Source organism: Lissotriton helveticus, chromosome 7 (assembly GCF_964261635.1).
Source record: "Lissotriton helveticus chromosome 7, aLisHel1.1, whole genome shotgun sequence".
Lineage (NCBI taxonomy): Eukaryota > Metazoa > Chordata > Amphibia > Caudata > Salamandridae > Lissotriton > Lissotriton helveticus.
Window position 1 is genome coordinate 175,712,319 of NC_136068.1, and position 7,694 is coordinate 175,720,012.

General features: G+C 43.2%; 1 pseudogene; it reads left to right on the forward strand.

Moving 5' to 3' along the window:
* Window positions 1–1,570: 1,570 nt before the first annotated feature.
* LOC144768980 (solute carrier family 2, facilitated glucose transporter member 10-like) lies at window positions 1,571–2,658 on the forward strand (annotated as a pseudogene).
* Window positions 2,659–7,694: the final 5,036 nt, after the last annotated feature.

Genomic DNA, 7,694 nt, shown 5'->3' on the forward strand with positions numbered 1-7,694 from the left:
CAATTAAATGGTCTAGGACTACCATATCGCCTCTTCAATCCCTTCACTGGATCGCCATCAAACAGTCCACCGATTTATAACCTCGTCTGAAAGACTAGCTCACAAATCTCTACAAGGCAACCTGCTGGCCATGTGATTACTATAGTTGTGTCCAAAAGTAGATCTAAGAGGATAGGATCCAGCCAGATGTTATGACTAATCGCTGATTATGTATTGATTAATTACATTACATTGAATATATATAGGGATTTCCAGAAATTGTAGAAAATGTGCTTCCCTTCTGGATGTATGTTGGACACCCCTTCTCTGGGGAGCGTCAACCCTTTCTACTGAGCAGACTAATAGATTCCCCTTCTTGAAACCTGCTGTCCTCAAATCATGTAAGATAGAAGATCCCTGCCCCAGCCAGACGTAAAACGTTCGATCCACCGTCCCTGCATCTCCTGTCAGTTTTATGGCAAAAGCAACTTTATAAAGTTCTGAAGAGCACCAAACCTACCTGTTCCTCCCAGCATACTAACCATTAACCCATAACTTTCCACTCCAGTGTAAAGGAGCCTTTCAGTGAATGATGTCACACTAGTCCACACAGAACAACCCGGCATTATTAAAGGGACATTACAAAGCCCTTTTGTTGATGATTGTTCATGTGTCAAGGGTAAGAGCACAAGCTTTCTTTTCTTTTCATTAAATAGCCACTTTAATATATTTGCTCTCCAACTCATCTTTTCTGCTTTTCCTCCTCTCAAAAGCAATCAAAAGCAGTGACGTGAGGGTTATGGAAAAATGTAAGTAAATGAAAATCAATTAATAATTTGTAAATATGATGACAGCTGATGACATTTGAAGGTATTACAAAATCAATGTTGTAACCTGCTCTCCTTTTTAATTTGTCTTTTAGATCCTCAAGTGGGATTGCTATTGTCCGTTGTCGTGTATCTGCTCGTTATCTGGATTTGTGCATACATGTATGTGATGGTTTTACGAGACTGGCCTCTATTTCAGATAAACAACAACTACCTCCTGTTTTTGATAGGAAAGATCCTCGCACCTTCTTTGTCAATTGAAGGTGGCCTGCAATGGTTTTGTGGAAAATTCGTCTTTCATCGTCTGTTGTCCATTGTCATGTGTCTGGTCCTTGCCCGCATCGTTGGATACCAGATTATGAGATTTGGAGATGCCCATTTAAGGTATGCGAGAGAGATCTACCCTGAGTTGTGGCTAGACAACATCGTCTTACCTGTTACAGCAATTGAATTTGCTGTGCTAGGTGCTTCTGGAATGTTCGGCCCTCGTCCTTGGTTGTTCATGGTTGTGCGTGCACTCCTTGGGTTCTCCTTGGCACACCTGTATACGATAATTGTAGACGTCCTGCGCCAGCCTCAGATAAACGTCCGCCTACTCGTGTTCATACAAGGGATCGTAAACTGTGCTTTTGTATTAGGCATTCTCAGTACATGGGTTTGGGTAAGACTCATCACTAATTTCCTGCAACTAGAACCACAGGCCATACCATCAGAGTGGAACCTTTTGGAGGAATTCTGCTCGTAAATTTGTTTGCTCTGTTCTTATGGCGTGCGCCTGGGGCGTCATTGTAGGGTTTGCCATATCCATCTCATGCACGTCATGCTGTTTCTCTGTTTCTGAGATGGTGGGTCCTCGTCAAAGAGGCATGCCGGGCTACATCATGAGACTGGCATTCCAATGAATGATATATTACACCTCTGCATTGAAATAATTTCTTATGTGATGTAAAGGAGGGCTGGAAGTATGTTTATATTGGCTATTGGGGCAATCTCAGCCTTTCCGTATTCTGTTTCTCCCATCTCATCCACCAAAATGAAACATGCTGCACAAAGAAACCCATGAGGACCTTATTCCATTAGAGAACACTGAAGAAACCAAGGAACCTCACCCTGAACTCAATTGTGAGCTCCAATATTCATGCATTGACCTCTTCCATTCTAAGGACAACATGAGGATGAGAACTTTGGTTGACTTTGGTCTAGTCATCGTTCAGCAGCTAACTAGTCAGCTCTATGCCCTACATTGCTATGCATCAGTGAAATTTAGCTCCATGGGCTCCTAACCATTTTGCCCCTTGGAGTGGAGAAGGCTGTTTCCACATTGGTCGCCAAGGGCAGTGCTGAGAAAGCTGGAAGAAGAGTCCTACTGCTTGCAGGTTGTACTGTGATGTCGATATCAGTCACTGGAATTGGGTTAGCAAGATTCAGAATTTAACTGGAGTCCCACAACAGTTGCATCAGCATCACAAAATCAAACTTTCACTGTATATGGTGAGTGCTTCTGCCACACTAGTATCCAGGGACTCCAATTGCAGGGCACAACTCACCGTCTGGAGGTCAGGAGAGACTCCATCAATCTGACTGTTGCAGTAACTTGATTTCATGCCCCTAACATAGATTTCATCAGCACTACAAGCTTGAGGTTGCTTAAAAACTTTTTTACGTTCAGAATGTGGGAAACCTCATCCAGTCAAAGGAAATAATGCTACAAAGGAAGCCTAAGTCATTCAATAGCACAGGATTTCATGAATATACCGCTCTGAACCAGACCACTTTATTAAGCAATATGGCAGTTGAGAGCCAGTTTTCAGTTGGATTTGGGCCAAGTAAGTTCAAAGATTGCTCACCTTGAGCTTTTTTTCTGTCGCAAATGGCCTGATTCGCTGAATAGGGCCGTTTGAGATCAAAAAAAGCTTTCTTCCATGTGCAAACTCTATTTTATGATACGGTAACCTATTACTGAATCGCAAAATGGGTTAGTGATTTCGTATTAGGAAGTGGTGTGCTAAGGGCGTCCCTTCCTAATGCTGACTTACAGTGCTATGTACGAATGTTTTGTGACCTAAATGCGGACGCAAAACATTTGCTTTTCAACACCAATTTCAATTTGGTGCTAACGTATTCGCGAACAGGAAAAGGTCCCAAGGGACCCTTTCCTCTTTGTGAATTCATATGAAAAGTTTATGGGTGAGCAAGCAGTGGTCCCATGGACCACTGCCTATCCTTAAGCATTTAAAAGAATACTTTTCATTTTATATTTTTGAAATGCATCTCATTTTTCTTTAAGGGAAACGGGCTTCATTTAAAAAAATGTTTTTCTTTATTCAAAAGCAAACACAGATATGGTGGTATGCTGTTCCCAGCAGGCCACCATCCCATGCTTTTTAGCGATTTCTAATGGCTCTCAAATTGGGAACTATCTCATGAATATTAATCTGTTAGGTACTTTGAGATCCACTGGGAATTGCAGGCAGTGTTAAACACACTGTAGCACATAGTTGTTTGCGAATTTCTAATAGCAAATCTCAAGAATTCACTAATAGGATATTGCAAATCCAAAGCTACGTACATGTGGCCCCTTTTATGTGGCTAAATTGTATATAGTTACAAGGCTGTCTAGACCAAAATTCTCATGCATTGCAAAGTTTTTGCCCTTTGAGTATTTGTGTACAAATCATCATGAACATGAGAACTAGAAAGCCTTCTTTTTGTTTAATGTTCAGAACATTGAAAAGAATGAGTGCAATTATTGTTACTGTATGTGAAAATCTCAATATTGGGGGTAGTCATAGGAAAACACCTTTGAGGCATGGGTGCTCACCTCATTGGGTCTTTCTAAGAGGCAGGACACATTGGCAGTACACATTGTCTGGTTACGAGAGACCTATTGTGGGCTTACTAACAACTTACAGTGGGCTTAAAGCTTTCCCATTGCTTGCGATTGGTTGGTTTTATTTTTACTCCTATTTGCTTGCATCTAACTCAGTGGCTTACCTGGCCCCTTTTTGTCTGTCTTGTGTGTTTCCCTTCCCTATAGCGTTACCACTTTCATGCTTTTGCTTGGCTGCCTTCAATCCTTCCATTGCTTGCTTTTAGAGGACTCCATTTTACTTTGTCGTTAGACACCGCATGCAAGCGCATATGCTTCCTTATAAATCACATGACACAGTGCTACATGTTGCTCTTTCTTTCATGTGCTCCTCATGCCAATGTTGCTCTCTTCCACATGTGTATCTCTCACCGGAAAACACTCCATAATCCATGTTGCACACTCCCTGGTATGTTTTTTCCATGCAGAACATCCAAGCCACTGTGCTCTATGTTGCTTGAGCCCTGGTGGGCTTCTCCTGGCAAATCCCACAAGCAGTGTTACTTTCTCTATTTTGTGCTTCTCCCCATGAAAACCACCCCATCCCACAAATAAAAAATGGGGTTAAGTGGTGCTTATTCCGATCCCTTCCTCACTTTCTTCAGTCGGTCAACATGTTTCAGTGATTCCTATAATGTACATCTGCGGGCTTACTTCAGGACCAGAAGACCCCTAAACTATCACTATCTTTACTATTTACCAGGTGGAAAAAAGCAAAGCTTAAATAGCCTGTCTACGTTGACCATAGGATAAAAGCAGGTAAATAGCATTGTATATTATTGACTGGAATAGCATATGACATATAGGCTCAGATTCACAAAGGTGTCACGCAGGCAGTACAGTACCCAAAGAGGCTGCCATGTGTTGCATGACATGGTAAGAGCAGAGAGAGCACCATATTTACAGAGATATGACACTCTCCTCTCCCTAGTGACGCCACTGATTTGTGCTGCCATGCGCCAGGCACACTCCTTAGCGCCATAGTGCTAGGGTGCGTGCCTGAATCTACTATAGGTTTTGTACAGGAAGGGTACTCTTCCTGTACAAAATCCTATTTCTAGACAATTTTAAACCCTTTTCTTACCTTGTAAGTGTGCTATACAGTGCAGCACACATGCAAAGCAAGGAGGAATGAAAACATTTCTCCTTTTAACACCTGCTTTTCAGCTGCCTTAATTTGTGGCACTAAACCATGTCAATTAAAGTTAGTAGATAGGGTTTGCATCAAAAAGCATGGGTTGTTGCATGGGAATGTCTATGTAACACACATGTAACACCCTCCTGACACACGGTAATGCAAAGCAGACCTTTGTATTGGTTGATTAATACCCAAACAGGTTTAACGTTGGGTGTGTGTTAAAAAAGTAACACTAACCCAATGGTACACTTTTGTGAATCTGGGCCAAAGTGTTATCTGCAGCTTATCTGTCTCCTGGTGACAGAATGGAATACCTTGATAATCCTGTGCGATATGTTCCTCACTATTTTAATTTAAGATCACAGGCACCTGTGGATCTGCTCAATACATTGATGTGGTCCCTTTTCCCTATCCACAGATCTTGGGGAATCAAGATGTGAGGTCAGTCAGGTTTTAACACAGTTCATACCTCGGGTTGAATGCGATACACGAGTGAGGGGCCATCCAGTGTCACCCAAAAAAACAATCAAGAGATTCCTACATACTGAATTAAGCAAAGAGGTGCATGCATTTGATCATTACTTTTTCCCTTGGAAGTAAAAGTAAATGTCACGTTAAGAGGTGGTGATTGTGTTATTACATCCAGTAGAATATTTTAATGTTGTACATTGTCACGTGCAGAATTTCTTCACACTTAGGGGCCGATTCCGATTCGGTAAAATCCCGTACGAATAGCCATACGAAGCATTTTTCCCGTACGAATCGTATCCTCGAACGTCCCCGTACGTACGATGTAGTACGATGTGTACCCAAAGCAGTTCTCCATCCGAATCGTACCAAAGCACGTACGACTCAATAATCTGTATGAATCGCATTCAGAACGCGCAGTACACGATGTCCTTATGGATTCAAGCATCATTTTCCGACCCAGTAAGTACAATTCGTCCAGTCACCACTCCATACAACTCTTTTTTTATGAGAGCTCAAAATGTCCGGAAGAGCAGAATTCGACTCAAAATGCGTGCGAAATGGACCCCGGCACGGTGCGTACACCCCATGATCGTAGGGGTGCGGTTCGTACACCCCATGATCATAGGGGTACGGTTAGTACACCTACGATCATAGGGTGTACGAACCGTACCCCTAAGATCATGGGGTGTACTACGATCATGGGGTGTATGAACCGTACCCCTACGATCATGGGGTGTACAAACCATACTCCTACGATCATGGGGTGTACAAACCGTACCCCTATGATCATGGGGTGTATGAACCGTACCCCTACGATCATGAGGTGTACGAACTGTACCCTTACGATCATGGGTGTACGAACCATACCCCTACTGTGTCGACCGTACCCTATGTGATTGTGTGGCTCTCCGTACAAATTGCTCATACGCGACGTTTACTGTACGAATCGTGTACTCATTCCCTGGTCCGGATCGTACTTGTTGGGTTGTACGGCATATTTACGATTCGTACGGGTCGCTTTCAGGGTCCGTATCGTATGGATTTTCCCTTGCTTTTCGTACGGTTCGCAACGAATCGGACGTATTTTTTTACTATGGATCGTACTACACGATTCGGATGGATTTGTACGATTTGTACGGAAAAGGCTACGGATTTGTTTCCCGAATCGGAATCGACCCCTTAATATAGAATTCCTTTTTGCTTCTCAAAAGCCCACAGGACACTATTTTCTATTGTTCCAAACATGAAGGTAAAAACATAGCTACAGTCTAGGCATTACCATTTTGTATTCTTGACAAAGTTTAATGAACCCATAATTTTCTGGGACCTGAAACTATAATTCTGTGAGGGTTTGAAAATACTGCACACTTCCCAGAAATCCTCAAAGGCGTTTCTGGCAGTAGTTTACTTCCGGGGGACCTTTGCAGTAATAATCGGTAGAAACAATGTTCCTTCCGGGTATTTCTCAAACCTCTGTAAAGTGCATGTCTTAAAATAGCTGCTGGGGATTATAGGGGCAGCTCTGTGCTCCTTCAAGTCTGTGTGAGCCATGCTAATAAAGAGACACAGGCATGCGGGGATGTCTGAGCTCTCTGGTGCATGGCTCGATAGGTGAAAGGATGGTAGGACCAGGGCAGGTGCTGTCATGCATCTTCCTCACAAAGTCACACTCCTGACATCATGTGAATGACTCCCCCAGACTGACATTCAATAGCCTCAGCTTTAACAAAAGACTGACTCTTCCACAGCCATACTTGCCTTTCACAGGCACAAGCGTGACGGGATGTCACCCCCTCATCCACCATAATCCCAGCCTTTCATAAGCACCAATGTAACATGTGACCAACTCTGTCCATCCCCATCGCCCTTCCAAAGGCAGCAGCTTCACTTGACACACTCTACTCTGGTCTTAATATACCTTTGGAGGTCCTGGCCTGATTTGTGACCCACATTTCTTCAAACCTCTGAGCGATTCATTGGTATCAGACTGACAGAACACTGGCTCTGCCCCAACCCTATGTATCCTTTCTGGGAAAGAGCTGGACATGTGACAGATTGCCCAGTCTTATATGCCTTTCACGGAAACTCTCCTGATGTTCGACTAACTCCACTCTAGACCCAGAGGTCTCTCTGACAAACGGTTTACTTTACACTATCCCTGCCTACTTTGTACTGGCTCCAGCTGGGCATGATACTCTCTCCATAGCCGACTGGAATTTTATGACAACTACAATGAGATCGACTGACTCTACCCCTAACCTACATTGTGTCCATAGGTACGACTATGACCTTGAAATGTGACTGACTAAGCAGTGCAACCAACATGTCTCTTATTGTCACAAGAATGAGCTGCAACTGAACTGACCTTCCCCAACCTTAAAGGCTTTTCACTGAGACAGTCTCTGCAAGT